At 47.5% G+C, this 22,477-nt stretch overlaps 1 non-coding gene across 1 annotated transcript; it reads left to right on the top strand.

Moving 5' to 3' along the window:
- The first annotated feature begins 8,436 nt into the window (after positions 1 to 8,436).
- TRNAP-GGG (transfer RNA proline (anticodon GGG)) lies at positions 8,437 to 8,511 on the top strand. Its single transcript has one exon. It is a non-coding gene; the product is annotated as a tRNA-Pro (tRNA).
- The last annotated feature ends 13,966 nt before the right edge of the window (positions 8,512 to 22,477 follow it).

Below are 22,477 nucleotides of genomic sequence, written 5' to 3'. Positions count from 1 at the left end.
GAGCGCTTGTGCTTGTCTAGTCTACGTCAGAGTTTCACTTTCCCACTGTTCACGCACTAATGGGCTATCTTCATTAGTCGCTTTGCCCTTAGAGCGTCGATGAAGCCTGTCCCAATAAAGCCCTGCATAGATTTTCTGAGTATCCTGAAGCTCAGCGCCCAAAAACAATTTAGGCGTTTTCTCCGTTATGTCAAGGACTTCAATTACTCTCCCACAGAACCTTGTCGATGATGTACTATGTGAATGTATTAGATGATTTGACAATGTCAGGCTCCAAAACGCGTTAGGTATTACCACTGAGAAGCTGTACAAGAATATTGCTTTTTACTGTGAGTCCAGCTTCATTTGCCGTTGCGAGACCCCCGTCATCCAACTTGACGGCGTCTGTATTGAGCAGCGATACACAGCGGATCAGGAAACACAAAAATGCTGCCAGATGTTTCCTAACGCTACCTGCAAGAGACTGAAAAGGGTAAGGGTGGAAGCACACACACGACAGCAAACGTATAAAGCAAAACAGGTATGGCTCAAGGTCAGGAGACGGAAAAGCGGGGATGAGGGTGTAGATGGCCGTTGTGGGTTGTTTGGTGAAACACGTACGACGGCATTTCAGTGTTGGTTCGTTGTGATGTGGAGGATGTCTTTACTTAACGGATAGCGGATGCGAATTGCTGTCGCGGGATTCTACGGCATGCATACGCCTCTGTTCCAGCCCTACAGAAGAGCATGTCTAAAGCAAATGCATGCCGCACACGTACCGCCCTTTTTGGAGGCTCATCAAGGAACATATGGCCACACTGAGAAAGTGGCGCATTAAGCAAGCCCGCCTTCGGTACATCTCAAAATATGGTATTGAGCGTGAGCAAAGGCTTCAGGCAAAGCATGAACAGCGGCTGGGGTGTACCGGGTGTTCAAAATTAAGCTTTATGGTTTTATTAAGATTAGTGACTAGAAGGCACACGAAGGCTACCTGTGCAAATAAGTTATGTAGCGAAGGGACAGAAAGTTAGATGAGAATTATCGCTGTCTGCAGCCCACTTAACTAAAATTGAATAATTAACTTTTTATTGACTGCAGCAAGTGTGTATATTTCTCTTGAAAAGTTAGAGGCAGCCGTGTTTCTACACAGTTTCACTTGGAAGAATTCTTCTAGGATGTCTGTGCTCCGAGATATCCGACTCCAAATTTTATTTTTCGCTTGCATGATTACACATGCAAGTGATTGAGGATCAGCCCAAAGCTCCTGTCTGATGTGACGCGGTTGTTGCATGGGGCATTTAGTCTTACCACAGGGCGGAGGCTTACGCAAAGATGGTAACCGTTCCCCTTCCCTCTGGGCTGGCGAAACCGAGATATGACAGAGTGGTGTGCCGTGCAGTTGTTACTCTTGATTTCAATACAACTTACAGTGCTTGCAAATCAGCAGTCACTTTATTTGCGTAGTCCAGACAAGGAGCATGCCCACTCGTCTAGTCACCATTAGGCATGCGCACTGCCCTCCGGCTTCTCTCGCGCCATTATCTCGGTATGGCAGCACCCGCAATCGTTGCGGCTGCGCGGTCGCGTGTTACGACAGCGGTTTCGGGTTCTTTGATTTTTTTATTTCGTCAGCCGAGAGGGGAGAGGGAACAGTTATTCTTGACAATGCCTCCACCCCTTTCTCAGACTAAATGTCGCACGCAACAGCCACATCAGATCAGGGAGGAACATAGGGTAGATCCTAACTCCCTTGAATGCGTAATCATGCGAACGACAGTTAAAATTGGGAGTCAGACATCTCGGAGCACAGACACGCAAGAAGAATTATTCTGATACTGTGCAGAAACACGACTCCCTCTAACTTTTCAACACGAACACATAAGTACTGCAGTCAATAAAAAGTTATTTATTCAATTTTAACTAATTGGGCTGCTGAAGCGATGATTATCATCTCACTTTGTGGCCCCTGGGCACATAACTTATTTGGACAGGTGGTCTTCGCGTGCCTCGCAGTGCCCAATTTTAAGAAAACCATAAAACTTAATTTTGAACAACCTGTATATAGTCCAGTGACGATGGCGTTTCGCTGCTGACATCGGGGTAGCGGGTTAGATTTCGTGCGCTGCGTTCACATTTCGACGAGAGCGAAGTCCAAAAACGCTTCCTTCATTTAGGGGCAGGTGCGCGCTAAAACATTCCATCTTGTTAAAATTATCACGGGGTCCCACACTACGGCATACCTTATAATCACATCGTGGTTAAGGCATGGCAAATCCCAGAATTTGCTGAATTTAACTAAGCAAAGTACGCATCGAAGCGTCGCAGAACTTTTGGCGTAGATCGCGAACAACGTGAAGCTCGAAGTGTAGCAAAACCTGAACCCTAGTGTCGCAAAATATGGGCAACAAGAATTAATGGGCGCATTTTGTGTCTTTGTGCATAATATCCCTAAATCGACATCGCCGGACTTTGTGTGCGTGAAAAGGTTGTGTTCTAGAAATGTGCTACATTCTGGAAACTTGGCGATCTTTGGCAATATCTGGCCCTTGGGGTATTAAAACACTACAGATCGTCATCATCCTCATAATTCTGAAAAGAATGCTTTCAGATCTCAAGACTTGCAAGAATTGTAGTGACCAGTTAAGCAGTCCCGAGAGAGTCCGTCCTAGTCAGAAGGTCAACAAGGCCATACATTGGACTGTGTAAAAACGTGCATAGGCCCTTCGACGCCACCTGCCGCGAATCATTTTGGTACAGACATAAGCGCTGTTTTCAACAATATTTACCATCCGAACCAAGCATCGCTTGACACACATTTTCACAAGTCTGTTTGATGTGCATAACTTTTACAGCCCTGGCGATCCGAATCTCCAGGCATTTCTTGAAAATATCTTTGACGTGCTCCGCTGTGAAATGAAATGGCTAGTTTTGGCTCCTGCGCTTCATTGTGCATGCCAAACGATAAAAACGTTTATACGTGCCATTGGGTGTCAACAGTGGGCGAAATAAATACATTACCTGACCATATCAGACGTATTCGGTTGTGACAACTATGGATGAAACCTTTTGTGAAACATAAAGAAGTAACAGAAAACAAAAAAGGACAAATAAAATAATGAACCGTGGATGTAACTGGGGCCCTTTATTCTTGAGAAATTATACTGATACACTTAAAATAGAAATTATTGCAGGTCGAACGCAGATGATGAAATTATGTGAAGCGAAGCTTTCGCGAAGCAGGTAAATAAATGCAATATAAGTAAATGCGATGCACGGAGATGCCTTTAATTTATTTACGTCCTATGCAAAAGGCATAACCTCATGCATTCTTTGTTCGTGCGCAATTCCGCTCACAAGCTATGCCGAAATGCAAATTCCTGTTTATTGGGAGGTGCCGACGCAGCGATGTCACGAGGACGAAAGCAATGCTTATCGAGGGAAGAATGGTGAGAAAAGAGGTGTACGCCAAATCAGGGGGCTGCGACACATAGGTATATCTAGGGCTTCTACACACGTATTGTCACAGTGGCGCGCAACTTTTCTGGAAGAATAGTGAAGATTAGGCACATACGGCAGTACGACATACCCGATGGCCTATGAATGACGTAGGCGAAGATTATGACAGTAAGGAAAGGGTAAGCCATTGAATACCATGCCCCATTTTATAAAGAAGTCTGTGCACTTTAGTGATGATTGTGAGCCGACATTATATGTAAAGGTTTAATTATTCTAACGGTACTATGACCGATCGGAATATCCAGTCATTATGGCAAATGACGACACTGATTTAATTTGGCGCATATTTCCTTAATGCTACCGTTATTTCTATGTTATGACCGCTGTAATTTATACAAAAAGGTTACTGCGTGAATAGCATTGCATAATTTGGCATTTTTCTTTATTCTGCATTATTCTCGGTATTCTATGTACGCTTGTTTAACAACTTATTTCTGGTGTTGGAACCCTTTTTCTCCGGAGAATGGGTTCATGAGCTCGTTTGTTCGTATTACTTTGATTCTTGAACCACCATGGTTGCTTAGTGGCTATGATGTCGGGCTTCTAAGCACGGTGTCGTGGGATTGAATGCCGGCCACGACGACCGCATTTCGCTGGGTACCAAAACACTCGTGTACTTAGATTTAGGTGCAAATTAAGAGACCCCAGGTGGTCCAAATTATACTGGAGTCCCCCGCTGCGGTGTGCCTCATGATCAGATTGTCGTTTTCGCACGTAGCATCCTCTAATGTATGATATTGTTATTTATTAGGTAGATAATTGCTGCCTCTAATTACGTCTAAATGTAGAGAACGCTTCAATTAACTTCCCATTTAAAGGTGGAACGTGATAGCATTCAAAGATCCTTGACTGCTTCTTACGCTTCCCGGCAACTGCAGCTTACGTATCCGTAATGTTTACCGGGAAACGCTGGCGGCGAACGATGTGCACGAAAGCGAGCTTTCTGGCAGAAACGCAGCCTGGCCTGTTGCGCAGGCCGCGAATGCGCGGAGGTTAGCGCCATCTGGATGGTGCTGCAAGAAACCGAGCTCGGCGCGCCTCTGTATGAATGGTAAAAATGCTGGAAAAGGCATTAATGTTACAGTTACCGCGTAAGAGAATAATGTTTTCTCGTATATTCAATTTACGCTCCGGCGTTATCATATCTGTAGGTTGTGTCCAGACAAAAGACGGGGAATGCGGGAGATGGAAATTCAAGACGATGAGCAAAACTCATTCACCTTGTTCACGTTTTGCTCATCGTCCTGTAGGTTGTGTGTAAGTCGTACTTCACGATTTTTCTGGCGCATTCTACTTTCAGAAATTGCATTAGTTAAATAACGTCCTTTCGGTACTCGGAGGACCTGCGTGGCTGGGTATGCTGGTGTGGAATGATTTTTTGCTCATGAGACAGTCGACGCGGGACGCCGAGTATTCTGCGACACGGGGTCCTTGGCGCTATCGCGCTACTGTTATTTTATCGTATGGGAAGTTTTATTCCGTCAGTGTAATTTCAATGAATCCTATTTACTCGCCTCTAGCATTTTCGGTGATCATTGCACACTAGAGCGCAGCTCTTAGACACCCGTTCCTGCGTCGAGCGCCGGCGTCCTACTTGGTAACCGAGCGAACGACCACAGCGAGGTCAGAGCGAACGCGGAGCACAGCGGCAAATGGCAGGACGGGTAGAGCTGAGGAGGAGGGTATGGCACAAATCTTGGGAAGGAAAGCGTAGTGCCGCGCGCCAGGGACTTTGCGGCGACGATGTCTACGAGATGACACCAGAGCAGAACGCGTCGTCTGTATACACGAGAAAATCATGGCCAGGCGGCGCTACTGCGCCTCCTGACAGCGCCCCAATGTGGAAACGCCAAGCAGCGCGGTCGCGTCGTGGCGCAGTCTCCGCTTCGTTTACGTTGTGCCGTCCGCGCTTTTCTTCGCTGCTCGTTCTCACGGCGCTCCGTTTTCGACGGCGGCAGATCGCCTGCTTGCGCAACAGCGATGCAAAGATTGCCGTGCGGTTTCAAGAAGGTTGCCGACGCCGACAGATTTTTTTCGTGGCGGCAACCTCACGGTAGGAGAGCGTCTGCTTTCGAACGTGTACGGCGTTGAACAAATTGTGGACGGTGATGTGAGAGTGAAAGCCAAGTGCGTGTCACAGGTGTCCGACAAGATCGTAGACGACGTCGAGTTAGAGGTACGCACCATGTTCAGAAATTTTGCCACCTTTGTTTCAATTACAACATAAGTCACACTGGCAGCAGGAACTTCTGTTGTCATACTACTCGATGACTCCAGATCCATTGGGCTGCTTCTTGACGGTTCCGTCACTTCACAAAGACATGTTCTGGAGTCTGTTTCACACGTGTCTTGCTGCTGCTCAAGAGCTGTGTCGCTGCAGTACGAAAGCACATGTCCCGGTGGTGCTGACTGCTGAGAAGACTGTTGTGATTGCCATTGGTTTGTTTGGCGCCGCTTCCATCTGCATCGCATATAAATGAAACAGTATGTGTGCCTATTTGTTGTGGGGATTAAATTACTCCCATTAATATGTTTGCAACGGTGACGTTCCTGTGATTGTGTGCATATATTATTCTACAAGAGTGGTACCACTACAAGTTATGATACTTGCACACTTAGATACTTAGAAAGCATGGCCAAACAGCAAACATAGCGCGCACGTCTCGAGCGGCTGCTTTCCGATCTGCCGCTTCCCGACGCACGCGACGACCGCGGCTTGTATTAAATACGGTCTGCTACCACACAAAAGTAGCGCGCGGCCCCTTTCGTTACCTGCACAACTAGTAATTTAAGTTGCAGCGTTTGGAAAAGGGAATTAATTCTCTTGAGCTCGTCCATGCCGATCGCGAGGGAAGGCACAGTGCAATCAAATAAATTCGGGGGTTCTAAGTGCCAAAACCATGCCAAAACCACGAAATCATTATGAGGACTGCTGTAATGGGGAGTCTCAGGAATAATTTTAACCTGTGGGGGTTCTTTAAAGTGCACAAAAATGAAAACACACGGTAACAAGGGTGTTCTTGCATTTTGCCCCTAGCGAAATGCGGCCGCCGTGGCTGGGAATCGAGCACGCGTCGTAGAGCTTAGCGGCGCAACACGCATGCATTTACCGCTAACAAACGGCGGATGCCACCACAATTCAACAACGCGACACGACTAAACAAACGGCCGTGCAGTAAATACAGGCATATGACTATTCCGCTTTCAAGATATTACACGCGAATGCGAAAGTATCAGACTTACTTGACTCGGCGCACTGCAGTTATCCATGCTTGTCGTCTGTCCTTCTCGTACCACTTCCCAGGAAATCTGTAGAACTTCACGGGCGGCGTATGACCTTTCGTGTTTTCGGGGCTGCTGTGGCAATCAACAACACATCAGTATTGCGTGCCACCTTTCCTGGCTGATGAGGTCGCATTCGGCATCGCAAAAACCACGCGCACGAGCGCTCCCGCCGTACAAAACACGGGCGCGTGCAAGCGCAGCGACGACCCTCGGAACTTCCATCGGTCCGCTAGGGGAACATTCGGCGCTGGTGCCGCGCGGGCAAACTTTAGGTTGCCTCGCCTATGGAAACAGCGCTGCCTGAACGGAGTTTGCGGTGGCTGCTGGAAATCGCGCCAACGCGTCACCTATGCGCTTCCTCTCGCGCTCTTCCGGTTAACGAGGCAGTCGTGCCACTCTTCGCACCGTTTACAACCTGCCTCACAAACAGATTGCACGCACCAGCCAGTATGCCACGGTATGAAGACACGCTACAGGTGCGCTCAAATTTCGCATTGTGAGTACCATAGTGGCCAGTGAATTTTTTCTCGCATTGGTTTTAAATTAGCTTTTTTAAAATAAATAGCCATTTATTTCGTCCCTCCTGCTTGGGCAGTGATTTGCATTTGCAGGATTGCATAAATAAAGGAATAAAATAGAATTACGTATTAAAATTATGGGGTTTTGCGTGCCAAAACCATTTTCTGATTATGAGGCGAGCTGTAGTGGAGGACTCCGGAGATTTCGACCACCTGGGGTTCCTTAACGTGCACCTAAATCTAAGTAGACGGGTGTTCTCGCATTTCGCTAATAGAAGTACGTTTTATCTTGTGATTTATTGTTGGAATGATTAGGCGGAGCCCAAGTACCATGACTCCGACTATTTAACAGGTGAACATTCCGTGCTCTATAATCCTGAACATCCAGCGAGAAAGCGAATGACCGACCAAGCAGCAGCCAGGCCTCAAAACCCCGAAGGGGTTGGCAAAGCAAGGTTGCTTTCAATGAAACATTAAACAGACACTAAACAACAACAACAAAAAGATTTTGCCTGTATTAGTAAACTGCCTTCCTACAATACCAAAAATGCCACTAAGGTAAAGAGAAGAGGCTCGGTGAGCCAGAAAGCCCACAATACAAAAAGAAAGAAAATAGAGGGACGGCGACGCCGCCAAGAAGTTCACGCATTAGCATGCCATGACGTCATAGATCTTGACAGTGTCTACTTAGGCCTAGGTTATCTCCTGTCGTTAAGAAATTGGCAAAATTTAATTCTAAATGATGTATAACGTAGTAGTTCTGCGGAAACCCGCAAGGTGGAGAGAAGTAATGAATAAAGGGAAAATGAGACATCCACCCGCTCGTAGCAATTGCTACAAAGGAAACCCATACGGGTTCCTCGAAAGAAAAGCCTCAAGTTGAAGAAAAATTCGTCCTGGTCCGGGACTCGAACCCGGGACCACCACCTTTCCGGGGCAGCCGCTCTACCATCTGAGCTAACCAGGCGGCTAGCAGATGGCAGAACGAAGTCGAATTTGTCGACAACACGAAGCAAAGGCAAGAGTTTGACGTAGTAAAACTCTTGCCTTTATTGGAGTCCGGAGACATACTACGTCAAACTCTTGCCTTTGCTTCGTGTTGTCGACAAATTCGACTTCGTTCTGCCATCTGCTAGCCGCCTGGTTAGCTCAGATGGTAGAGCGGCTGCCCCGGGAAGGCGGTGGTCCCGGGTTCGAGTCCCGGACCAGGACGAATTTTTCTTCAACTATGAGGCTTTTCTTTCGAGGAACGCGTATGGGTTTCCTTTGTAGCAATTGCTACGAGCGGGTGGATGTCTCATTTTCCCTTTATTCATTAAATGATGTATACATTAGACTGGGCGATTTTCGCGAACTTTTGCCGAACTTGACGATAACGAAATATAACGAAAAATGGAAATTCATGACGTTATACAGATTTGCTGGCGCTGGCGTTTGAGTGCGAAAAAAAAATTGAAATTTGGCCTTAATTTTTTCTTTTACTAACGCTATTGCCAATGGCCAATCGATGCCATTACAAAATAATGAAAACTGAGATTTCTAAGCATAATCTTTTGTGGTGACAAATACGAACGCCGGCCAAACACGTAAAAAAAGAGTGTTTTTGGTGCTCGCGCTGGCTCTGCTTGGCTGTTGATCAGACGGCTTTCGTCCCTCTTGATCATTGTGATAAATCATGGGTAGACTTAAACATGTGCTTGCATTTGGTGACAGCTCTGGTTTCACTCTTCACCCTGGAACTCCGTATGCGAACTCGACACCCGAACTCTACCTGCACTCTCGGCTATGTCTGACGGCGTTGTACCTCTAGATGTTACTTCAACGCCGGCTGTGATGTGTTCCGGACTTCCAAGACAGCGACGCCCTATATATTCATCAGCACCAAAGACACCAACATGGATAACTGGCTGTCCTACGAACGAGTGAGTGCACAAAACAAATGGGATGACACCGCTAAACAACCTCATCATTTACTTGAGCAAGTGTCACCCATCTATGGTTTCATAACCACGAAGCTGTCGCTGCAAGCTTGTCGTATTAGACGAGCTTCGCGGACGTATTCGGCCGAAGCACACTGCGCAAGCTATGCGCAGAACAGCGCTTGCTTGGCCGCGCCCAGCAATTGGGCGAAAACTTACAGCCTACATTGAAGATATCGTAGACCTCTGCCGCCGCATCAAGGCCTCCATGTCTGAAGCTGACAAAACCAGGCAAATAACGAAAGCAATCGAGGACGGCGACTTCTAGGCCCGATGCAAAATACCGTCAAACACTCGTCAGCGCGATTCGACTCCGTCAAAGTTACAACGAGGTGAAGAAACGGCGCATTTCGACGCGGCACATTAACTTCGACGCGACAAGCATCTCAGCTCTTACCGTTAGCGATGATTTATGGGACCACAGTTAATTACTGCAGCAAAGAAAGCAGTTTGTTCGCAAGGAAGTTGTACGACGATTCTCCCCTGTGCCCTGCATTCCGGAGCCTATGCAATTGCTCGCTCTATCGCTTCAACACATCTTACAACTGCAAGGTTTGCTGTTGGTGGTGCAGATGGAGCGCTGGTATATATATATATATATATATATATATATTAGGTACGGGGAAAAAGGACGCTAGAGAATATATTTGCACGATATATACAACAGGCAGAAGACAGGCATAGAAGGTGGAGCGCACTACGATCGGCGATCGTCGTCCCTTCATCCGTCCTTTCATCGTCGTTCGCTCCTGCAGTGCCTCGTAGCATTACCTGCGGCGGCGCTGTCCCGGCGCTTGGTAGGTTTGAGTGATGTCGCTTCAGTCAAGCGACATGAACGATATCAGAGGAGGATCGTGGTGTGGCGGTATCGAGACGTTGTAACTCGTAGATGATGTCTGTCACTTGACACATGACATGGTTTGGGCCTGAGTAGGGTGAAATCAACTTCTCACAAAGACCAACTCGCCGGGCTGGTTCCCAAAGAAGCACGATGTCACCAGGGTTAAAGTGGGCATCGCAGTGACGAGCGTCATATATGCGTCGTTGCTTTTCTTGGGAAGTGGTCAGACACAGGCGTGTAATCTCACGTGCCTCGGTCGCTCTAAATATGGCATCTCGGGAATATTTGGGCGTTGTATGGAGAACGGCTGCGAGGATCGTGTTAAACGTTAGTGAAGGGTCTCGTCCATACAACAGAAAAAATGGCGAGAAACCAGCAGAATGATGGCGGGACGCATCGTAGACGAATGTGACGAACGACAGAGCGACAACCCAGTGATAGTGGGTGGTGGAGACGTACATAGCGAGCATTCCTATGATAGTCCTAGTTTGCCGCTTTGTGAGTGTGAGGCCGTTGGTCCGAAGGTGATACGCCGTTGTAAAGTTGTGCTTTGTAGCGAAGGTGTGCAAGATGTCCTAGACAGCCTGTGAGAGAAAGTAGCAGCCCCGGTCGGTAAGGAGTTGAGGGGGAGCGCCGTGGTGAAGTATCACTGCTTCGAGAAGGAAGTTAGCGACGTCGGTTGTACAACTGGTTGGGAGAACCTGCGTGACCGCGTACCGGGTGGTGCAGTCCGTAGCAACTGCTATCCACTTGTTCCCACTAAGCGATAGCCGAAAAGGGCCAGGAAGATCAAAACCAACTCGAAGGAATGGTGAAGATGGCATATCAATGGGCTGAAGACGGCCAGCTGGTAGGGCTGCTGGTTTTATGCGGTGCAGATAAGATTTACAGGAGGCGACGTGACGCCAGACGGAACGGTAAATACCGGGCCAGAAGAAACGACGTCGAACATGGTCATATGTCTTTGAGACTCCCAGATGGCCAGCGGTTGGGACATCATGCAACTGTGCCAGCACAGTCTCATGCATATGTTTGGGAACGACCAGCAGCAGTTCAGGGCCATTAGGGTGCATGTTGTAAACGTACAATGTGTCATCTTGCAGCACAAACATGCACGAAGAGAGTGAAGTTCGCAGGTCCGTCAGGAAAATCCTTGACCGCGCGAACTTTCTCCGGATCGGGATGAACATCGGAAGAGTCGACGAGGTGTCCGAGCACAGTAAGTTGCCGGCGGCCGAAGTGACATTTCGTCGAATTTAGCTAAAGTCTCGCCTTGCGGAACACTGCATGAACTGTCGAAAGACGTTCGAGGTGCGTGTCAAAAGTCGGCGAAAGGACAATCACAATATCGAGGTAACACAAGCAGATTGACCACTTTAAGCCGTGATGGAGGGCGTCCATCATTCGTTAGAATGTGGCGGGATCATTGCGTAGCCCGAATGGCATCATCTTAGGCTGATAGAGCCCATCAAGTGTAGCAAACACCGTCTTTTCACGATGCATGTCACCACCGCAATCTGCCAATACCCGCAACGAAGGTCTATCGAAGAAAAATATTTGGAACCACTGAGACAGTCCAGGGCGTCATCTATCCGAGGTGTGGGGCATAAGAAGCGCCAGCTGTTTTCCTTCTTTCTGACGAGCACGACAGGAGATGCGCATGGGCTTGAAGAAATTCGATGTTATGACGGGCACGCATTTTGTCAACTTCGTTTGTATAACTTGGCACTCAGCGCAGGGTACACGATAGGGACGTCGGGGTATGGGTTTGGCATAGCCGGTGTGAATACGATGCTTGAAAACCGTTGAATGGCCCAGTGGTCGGTCATTGAGATCAAAAAGTCCAGGTACGACATGAGTAGGCCCCGTAGCGCGTGTACGTATATAATAAAGGGAAAATCAGACATCCACCCATTCATAGAAATTACTACAAAGGAAGCCCAAACGGGTTCCTCGAAAGAAAAGCCTCACAATTGAATAAAAATTCGTCCTGGTCCGGGAATCAAACCCGGAATCTGAGCTAACCAGACGGCTAGCAGATGGTAGAGCACCGTCTTTCCGGGGCAGCTGCTCTACCATCTAAGATAACCAGACGGCTAGCAGATGGTAGGGCGAAGTCGAATTTGTCAAGAACTCGAAGCAAAGGCGAGAGTTTGACGTAATAATTCTGTGGAAACACGCAAGGTGGAGGGAAGTAGTTCATAAAGGAAAAATCAAACATCCACCAGTTCGTAGAAATTGCTACAAAGGAAACCCAAACGGGTTCCTTGAAAGAAAAGCCACGCAGTTGAAGAAAAATTCGTCCTGGTGCGGGACTGGAACCCGGGACCACCGTCTTTCCGGCGCAGCTGCTCTACTAATAATAAGTAATAAATACTGGTGGCCGGCAGCAAATCGGACGCTGCCGCCCGTGGCAAGAAGCCCGGAAGAGATGAATGAAGGAATCGTTTCTCTCGAGGTCACGTCCTTTTCGGCCAATCGTTGAGGCCGCTCAGATGTCGTCATTCTCGGCCAATGTAAGTCGCCCGTGCAAGTGCATTCACAATCGGCGGATGGGGGTTGCTCCAAAGGCTCCACCGTAGGAAAAGTGACTTGCCACCGGCGTTGCCACGTGGCTTGCAAGCGCCGTCACAATCGGCGGAGGATGTGGGGGTGGGTTTCTGAGGGCTTCACGGTGACTTACAGCAGTCGTTCCCTCCGTGTTTGCAAGCGCTCAGCGGGGCGGAGACCGGTTGTTTTCGAGCGACCTTTCAGAGCTCCAAAGCAGCTTTGCTCGGGACCCAGGTTACCTGGAACCGTGCCAGGCTCCCGTTGCACTTTCGCGAAGAGTCAAGCAGTGCGCCACTAGCTCCACGGGCGGCGCACGAGGTTGGGGACGCAAACTCGTCTGGACGGGCTGCGCCTCGGGAATGTGGTAGATGCGCTTCTGCGCACCTTAATTAGGGGCGACGGCGATTCGATGTGGTCTGGTGAACTCGAAGGATGCCAGGAAAACGGCCCGTATCTAACAGCGTGCGGTGCTCTTATCAACGAGACAGCGCGGCGCCGTTTTCCATCCATTTTCCATGGCATTTATGTTTGTACTACTAGAACTAAGCCTGCGAATCTTAGCCAGCGTGCACCGCTCTCTCTCTCTCTCCCTCTCTCTCTCCCTCTCTCTCTCTCTCCATATATATATATATATATATATATATATATATATATATATATATATATATATATATATATATATATATATATATATATATATATATATGTGTGTGTGTGTGTGTGTGTGTGTGTGTGTGTGTGTGTGTCACTTTCCTTACACCGTAATAGTTCATATATTCTGAAAGTATTGTTGGCTCCCTCTGTACACATGTACCGCCACATCTCGAAGGTATCCCGCGTGACGAAACCTTTGGTACTGTTCAAACACAATACAGTCGTGTACTGTAGTTAGCGGAAAATTTGAGGACCTCACGTAGTACTTGAGTCACATGTCCAAAGCTTAAGCGCGTCCACTCGTTCTGTACCCTAGTGGTGCTATCTCTGCTATCTCTGTTTCATTTCCTCTGCTCAGTACTACAAAGTGAAGCGACTACGGCCTAAACGCACCGACATTCTCAACTCGTTTTCTTATGACTAATTACGTGCCTTACATTAACGCACAACGACCACTCCTCAGACGTCGTTTTCAAGACGACGATGGTTTGCCATTCATCCATGCTTGCAACCTTTCGGCCGTACGACGCTTTCAGCATCAAAGTTGCGACGCGTCTTCCTTCTTTAGGCACGCCCCTTGTGTAGTGAGGTATGTACCACCGAGGCTGGCGCGAACAGTCAGCTTCAGCGCTTGGAAAGCGAGGGACTTGAGCGTTCTTTTCAATCAAATCATCAAACGCAGCGCAACTCCATCCAATCAGCGCGCCGTTTGACCTCTGCAACTCCGCTTATCTTTAGGCGGGAACGTAAACGCTCCTCTCCCCCGGCGTTCTTTTGCGCTCCGGGAAACTCGCACCGGGAAACTCGCGACATGCCGCGCCCGCTGATACCCCCATGACTATCTGTAGAAGCTATACAAATAATGGCGCTGATGCTAGTCACAAAGGAAAAAAAAAACAGAAAGGGAAAAGGCGATGTGTTGCCTACCAGGCAGTTTTTATCGATGGGCTTGTTTCTAGAGTTAATAATGGCCCGTTTATTCCGGCTACACGCATGTGCGTCGTTCGTTCAACGCGTGGGATTTTCTGTGCGCGCGCCATCGATAACCATAGAATACATCCCGTTCTCTTGAATTCTCCCTTCATGTTGCAGAAATTTGCGTGAAACGACTGTCACTCACCAGGAAGCTCCTGTATAACTATGCCGACGCGTAGAGGTCCTTGAAATATCGCTATCCGTGTTCTCCGTGGGTTGTGCGTTTTATTCTTCCTTCTCGTTTTTGCAGGCCTGGACGAGGAGCAACCCTTCTATACTGGACAGCGCCGATACCGCCCTCTGGTGCTCGTACTGCTGCTGCCCATCTATCTCTGTCCGTTGCTGCTCCAGGAATCGCAGGTGCGCAGTAACGCTGTGCGGCGTCTACGACACCTGTTGTTATGCTGTGTTCCTCTGTAACATTCGGAGGTTCGTCAGATGAATATATCAAACACCTCCGAAGACGTGTCGAAAAAAAAATCCACTTTTGTCCTATTCCTCAATAACCATTGACCCGTACGCTAATGTGAGACCGCCGTTCTCTGAAATACTCTGTGAAAGAAATTCGGTCAAATGCAGTGTTCATTAAATAACACTTTTCTCCAGGGTTTCCTCGAGAATTAAACTCGAGGGTGCTGTTCTCTGCAGATGATATAAAATTATTCTGTAAGATTGAGAATTTAGAAGACTGCCTAGGTTTGCAAGCTGACATTGACAACATCGAGAAATGGTGCGTGATGAACAGGCTTAAATTGAACATTAAAAAACTTCTGCTTCGTCTCTTACGAGAAAACACGACACAGTTATGTTTAATGATAGTCTTCTTGGCGGAAAAGTATCTCGTGCTGCCCATGTGCGATACCTTGATGTTATTGTTGACTCAAAGCTGGATTTCCGGTTGCGTGCATCTTCAGTTGTATTGCGCGCCTTGAGACGTATTGGTATGATTTCTAAGTTAAGAAGAAAATTTCATCAAAACGAGTGTCTGGGCACTCTTTGCTGTGCTCTCGCTAGACCACATCTCGAGTTCGCGTCAGTAACCTTGAAGGACGTCTACAATAGCTATTCCAATCGAATCGAAAGTGTTCAGCATAAGTTCGTACGCATACTCCATGATAGACATATTGGCCGCCATCGTTTTTATAACTATGATTTTCCCCTAGCAGTTTGTCTTAGTCACCTTAGTTTGTCTACTCTTCACGACAGGCGACTTGTACGGGACATGCAGTTCCTTCATAAAATTGTGCGTCGCTCTATTGATTGTGACCACTTATTGACGTCACTGGGATTTCGTGAGCCTCATGCAAAAGCCGCCAAATGTTGTGATACATTTTATCCTGAGATGCGTGCCATTTGTCCCATGACTCGTTTACAGACGACCTATAATTGATCCTTTCATAGCACGGACATATTTGTCTGAACTGCTGTTTTTCATCGCTCTTTTTAGATTTCTGTTTTATTGTCTGTGTTGTATTTGTGGTTTTCTTTTTCTTCTGTAATGTGTCTTGTTCATGTTATGGTGCTTGTATCTGACCTAGTGTGCGCTCGGTTTCGCCAACGGTTTTGAGGCACACTCAAAATAAAATTATCTATCTATCTATCTATCTATCTATCTATCTATCTATCTATCTATCTATCTATCTATCTATCTATCTATCTATCTATCTATCTATCTATCTATCTATCTATCTATCTATCTATCTATCTATCTATCTATCTATTTGTCTGTCTGTCTCTGCCTGCCTGCCTGCCTGCCTGCCTGCCTGCCTGCCTGTCTGTCTGTCTGTCTGTCTGTCTGTCTGTCTGTCTGTCTGTCTGTCTGTCTGTCTGTCTGTCTGTCTGTCTGTCTGTCTGTCTGTCTGTCTATCTATCTATCTATCTATCTATCTATCTATCTATCTATCTATCTATCTATCTATCTATCTATCTATCTATCTATCTATCTATTTGTCTGTCTGTCTCTGCCTGCCTGCCTGCCTGCCTGCCTGCCTGCCTGCCTGCCTGCCTGCCTGCCTGCCTGCCTGCCTGTCTGTCTGTCTGTCTGTCTGTCTGTCTGTCTGTCTGTCTGTCTGTCTGTCTGTCTGTCTGTCTATCTATCTATCTATCTATCTATCTATCTATCTATCTATCTATCTATCTATCTATCTATCTATCTATCTATCTATCTATCTATCTATCTATCTATCTATCTATCTATCTATCTATCTATCTATCTATCTATCTATTTGTCTGTCTGTCTGTCTGTCTGTCTGTCTGTCTGTCTGTCTGTCTGTCTGTCTCCCTGCCTGCCTGCCTGCCTGCCTGCCTGCCTGCCTGCCTGTCTGCCTGCCTGCCTGTCTGTCTGTCTGTCTGTCTGTCTGTCTGTCTGTCTGTCTGTCTGTCTGTCTGTCTGTCTGTCTGTCTGTCTATCTATCTATCTATCTATCTATCTATCTATCTATCTATCTATCTATCTATCTATCTATCTATCTATCTATCTATCTATCTATCTATCTATCTATCTATCTAACGAACACTCTTTCTTGTGGAATTACTATGAAACGGGGCTGCCGATTGAATAAACAAGATTTAGGCCCATTCTGTTGAGCCTTGTACCTGGACGGGGAATTTTTCTTTTGTTGTAATGTCATTCATTAAAAGGAATCATCACAATAAAATCCTGGTCAGTAGATATGTTACTGTCAGTTTTAACAGACCGAAAGGCCAAAGGACTTGACCAATCTCACCAGGCGGAAGCGCTACGCCACCGCGGTGCATGGTGCTGGTCCTCCAATGTGTTCACTATTAGTTAATGCCGGAAACAACACGCACGTTAAGTTTTCTAATCAGCAATGGTGAAGCTCACGTGCTACTGTGTGCGACAATCGCACACACCAACAACAAGGGAAAGGTCTCATGCTTTACGCCTTTTCGGGACGACTGTTACGATCGGCCTGCAGGGGTACTGCTCTGCAAAGCTATTTCAGCCCGCTGCACGTGCTTCGACCGACCCGCGGTGCTGGCGCCCTTCGGAGAACCAGTGAGGACGACAGCCCTAACCGACCATTCGCCTCGTTCGATGAATCGGTGACGGCAGTAGGGCGTGCCACGTTTGTCGCCCAGCATATTGTTGGTTGATTTGCCGGATCTTCATGGTCTCTCTAGGCAGCAAGAAGAGCTTCCCTAACAAAAGGGTGCTTTGCGGTACGTGGGCCCCAGGATTCGTCACAGTGTGCTGACACACGTGGTGACTACATGAGAAAGGCAACTCTTGAATTTAGAGGAGCACGACAATGGGCAACCGGCAGCCGCGCTGCGGGGGTCAGCTCGAGGAACCGACGCGTCTTTCAAGACTCAAGATAATGGACAACCGGCGGGTCGACTGCGTTGACTGGTCGAACGGTTCTCTCACCTAGGGAACTAGGGACCAATGGAGTGTTTATAAGCGGCTGTTGTCGGCTGCTAGAGTGTATTTGTCAGGGTGCTTGTCATCGTGCTCGACCAGCAGTGTGCTGGGTGTGTTTGGAGCTTCGTGCTCATAGGCTGTATGCTACGTCTTGCGTGTTCCATTTGGGGAGCCATGCTAGACTGTCAAATGTCTCTCTTGTTTAAAATGTATATACTGTAAATAAACCCTGTACGCCTAGTTCCTCCCAAGTTCCTCTCTATGACCTTCAACACTTACAAATGGTGGCAGCGGCGAGATCGTCCGACAACTCCTACAACTGTATGCCAGTGGTGGGATCGTCCGACAAATCTTACACGACCAACGATTTAGCTGGAAATCACAGAATAAATTGACAAAGCGGAAGATGCGGCTACATAAAAATTTTAGAATGCTTATTCTGCGTCGTAGCGAAGCTTGAATTGTTACTGAAAATCAGCTGAATGGTGATTATGCACGAGAGAAATCTGGAGGGACAGTCGGGAATCGCCTGAGTGCATGTATTGTCCAGGCATCGCCAGAGGTCTGTTATGACTGGTGGGTTTGATTTGACTTGCCATAATTCCTTATAATTACACAAAAGGAGAACTGGAGATGCTGTGCTGGAAAGTCGGGATGCCATAACTTTTGGTTTGGAATCTCCCTCTGAGAGGCACGAAACCGTGAAGGCGCATACGGCTACCACAGTTCCGTCTGTCTCAATGGTTCATTTTTTACTAAAATGTCCAGTAACGTACCGTCTTCTTTATTATTAGTTAACACTATATTTATTAAAGTATGAAATCTCGTTCTCTCTGGTTGATTTTATCAAGCCTGAGCGCTACCGTTGGCAGCGCAGCATGACACAAGAACTACGAGGCCTCAGCTTAATGTGTAAATGTTGTGGTAAACGTGAGTAAAAAATAATGAAAAATTCATTTTCGGGAAAGAAATACCCTTCTTTCAATCGAAGCAATATTTGTGCGGAAATGACCATGTTTTAGGCCACGAGCATGGTCGAAAATATGTGGACGATAAAGCTTCCCCTTTAAGTGTGGAACGTGATAGAATTCACAGATCTCTGACGCTTCTCTCACGCTTCGCGTCAACTGCAGCTTATGTAACCGTAATATTTACCGGGAAACGCTGGCAGCGAACGCTATGCACGAAGGCGAGCTTTCTGGTAGAAACGTAAACTCTCGCCTGGGCGTGGATGCGTGGAAGCAAGCATCATCTGGATGGTGTTGCAAGGAACCGGGCGTGCCCTTCTACACTCTAAAAACTAGGGAGGGTATCGCAGGAGTGAAGCGGCCGATTTACTCTTCAAAGCGTTGTTTTACTCTCGCAAAATATCGGGTGGAGTGAAATGCATTGTTTACTCCGTCACCAAGGAGAGAGTGTAATGTGCTTTTCACTCTGCCCTCCGAAGAGAGAGTAGAATGCCCGTTCTACTCTTGCGGCAATAAAGAAGAAAACATAGCGTAATCTCCTGCTTCAACTGTAGGAGGCTGGCCCCGAACATGGCGATGTATCCGTCACGCACGATGAGCAAAAAACGAACCGTTTTGCTTCTAAGAGAGTAGGCAGCCACAGTTCAAAGAAGTGCGTAGCGAGCGTTCTACTTTTTCACTCGGAGTTGCTCCACCGCGCGCGCGCTCAACGTCGCGGAACACCACAGCACCGGAGAAAAGTGATCCGTCCAGCGAGCTGCAACGAAGGCTATCCAAGAGAGGTCGTGTGTCAGCCATCTCGCGTCGCCGCGAAAACACGACGGTCGTTCGTCATTCATTGGATATAACAACAAATCCTCCACGGTAAGTGAATTCTACCTTAGGTCACATTCTGCATATATTACATGCTATCGCCAGGAAGTCGTTGCGGCGCTTAGCCAACGCTATTGACAACGGACTAGGCAAAGGCGCTGTGTGTCTCGATGTCAATCGAAAAAGCCAGTCGTCACGATAACTACATGTGATTTTATCACTTGCCGCTATCCGTAAGAGCTCTGAAAATCACAAACGCTGCCAGAACCATGATATGTTCAATAAGACCTGAGGCGAGAGGAGGTTTTAAATGGTTTGTTCACCAGGCCATGACTCCTAGCCTATGCGGAGCGTGCTTAGCATGCGTTTTGTGTGCTTGAATTTATTCAGTTTCGCAGTCTACTGTGTACGGAACGCTGTTGAATTAAGGAGTCACATAACAGGAGTCATTGTGCTGGCGGCATGCTTTCGTTATAAATTAGCCGCGTGCTTGAGGGTGTCTCGCCCATGGCTAATCTGCGACCACTGAAGTTACGTGCAGCACCACTGCTAGTTAGAAACTTTGCCGCAGGCATTCAGCTGCATGCTGAAAGAGGTCAATTGGGCGCGTTATCTTGAACTTAGTGAAAACGCATGAGGAATCCATGTTGTATACTGAATAAAGTATAAACCCCATATAAGCGATGTTGCGCGCGTCAGCGTTCGCTCGTCGCCGACAAGTCGTACCCCGTGCCAGCGACGATATTGAGCGACGCCTCCCCGGTGTTGCCGGTACGAGGACTGCAAGCACGTGTCGAAACTAGCGCGACGCGTGCTTCCGTAATTTAAGTTGATGTATTTTACTGTAAAAATAGCATAAAATATTTCCTAAGGTCTTGCAGTAGGTTCTTATCGTTGCACGTATAAAAATTCAATCGTTTGCTCGTTCCGTGCGACAACCGGTAGTATTTGAGGGATGTACATCCATTGCGGCTTCACGCGATTCGCTCATGGCACTTCCGGAAGACGAGCGACGATTTATAGATTTCCAGAACCGAGCGATCTGTTCAAGCGACGGCCCGTCTTGTCGCTCGAAGCCGTCGCGTATTAAATCGCTCTCATGGTGTTTAGCCCTAGGACTGAACTGTTTTTGCTAATGTATAGAAATGGTGTGATTATATCTCTGATTTTATGTCTCCTATTGCGGTTTTCGAGCGCGGTGCGAATGCGAAAGGGTGCTTATGTCTACGAACTCGGTGAATTGTCAAGCAGCGAGTTACGCATCGGCATCGAAAATAACGGCTGCTGTGTGGAATTACAATTGCAAGGGCGCTTTGCATGCGCTTGTTGTTTTGAACTTGCCTGTGCATTTGCTAATATAAGTTGGCGTTTCAGAGTTATGTCATATGAACAGCTAAATCACCTTTCCTCTGGGGTTACAAGGGTAATCTGGGGATCTTGCTACTGAATGGCAGATCAAAATATGTTTATCGCTTTAATATTTTTATTGGAGAAATAAAGTATCAAAATAAAACGTTACTTTAATTTCGTGTTACCAGTCGTCGGTTGTACACAAAGCAGAGTTGGTCTAATAAACTAATAACTGTGGTCTAACTGCAACATTAACATGCCCTAGAATATGTAAAATGCTAGATTTCAAACTGCAGCAGTAGTCGAGTCTGTCAAAAATGAACTCCATTGCGCACTTCATAAATGAATATAAGTTCATGCCTTTTTGTAAGCTTAGAGGCAGGCCGCAGTGAACTTTCTTGCTATTATTGAAATGTGGGTAAGCTGGCCATAGCAAGCCTTGTTGTCCTTTCTTATAGTCACATCCAGTCATATTCATTGAACTGGAGGACCATATTTCCATCCATACTGAGCATCATGTTTGCAGATATTGACACCTGTACTTATCTTTATCTAGCGACCATGTTTCGCTGCCTAACAAATGTTATGGCACAGCGCAGTGCGGGCCTGCATGTAAAAGAAATTTCTGGAATGTTATCGATGGTTCCGTCCACTGTCTTTCACCGCAACTTGTGTAATCTGATTGCATGTATGCGCGACGCGAATAGCATAGAACTTTGTGGAAGACACGCGGGTCCCAGCGGTTAATCTGGAACATTCGATGACTGATCTATAAACGCTGACGCGCTTTACCCGCTAATCAGATTTCCGACGATCACCGACCGTGTTCGCCGTTATCGTTGTGCTATAAGTGTAGCCTGTTTTTGTGGGCACAGGTTCGCCCAATAAAAGCTAGTTTTGTATTCCACCGTATTGCTGCTTTCTTCACCGTCACTGCCACGTGACATCTGGTGGAGGTGCTTTTCGTTCATGCACCGGACGCCCCCGACAAGCCGTGATCCAAGCCCGGACCGCAAAGAGAACACCAACGTCGCCAAGAACCAGCGAGGTAGCCGCAGGCTGCAAGGACTGCCCCCGGAGCACGGACTTTTGCCTGAGACGACCAAGAAGGTGGCCACCAAGTCCACCCTAATGGCAGCCCCGGCGTCCCCCATCGTGCTGCAGCAGCCCAGGAAGCCTCCGACGTTCCACGGTTCAACGTTTGAGGACCCGGAAAGCTGGCTTGAGACATACGAGAGAGTCGCTGCTTTTAACAACTGGAACAGCGACGACAAACTGCGACATGTCTTCTTCGAAATGGAAGACGCTGCCAGGACGTGGTTCGAGAACCGAGAAGCCACCTTAACAGCCTGGGAGCTGTTCCGAAGCGGCTTCTTGCAGACATTTGCAAGCGTCGTATGCCGAGAACGAGCTCAAGCGCTGTTAGAAACCCGGGTGCAGCTACCTAATGAAACAACCGCGATCTTTACAGAAGAAATGAGCCACCTATTCCGCCACGCCGACCCGGAAATGTCCGAGCAGAAGAAAGTCCGTCTACTGATGCGTGGTGTAAAGGGGGAACTTTTTGCCGGAATGGTACGAAGCCCACCGAAGACCGTCGACGAGTTTCTGCACGAGGCCACTAGCATCGAGAAGACACTGGAAATGCGGAACCGGCAATTCAA

Source organism: Dermacentor variabilis, chromosome 3 (assembly GCF_050947875.1).
Source record: "Dermacentor variabilis isolate Ectoservices chromosome 3, ASM5094787v1, whole genome shotgun sequence".
Taxonomy (NCBI): Eukaryota; Metazoa; Arthropoda; class Arachnida; order Ixodida; family Ixodidae; genus Dermacentor; species Dermacentor variabilis.
This window is presented reverse-complemented; position numbering and strand designations above follow the sequence as displayed.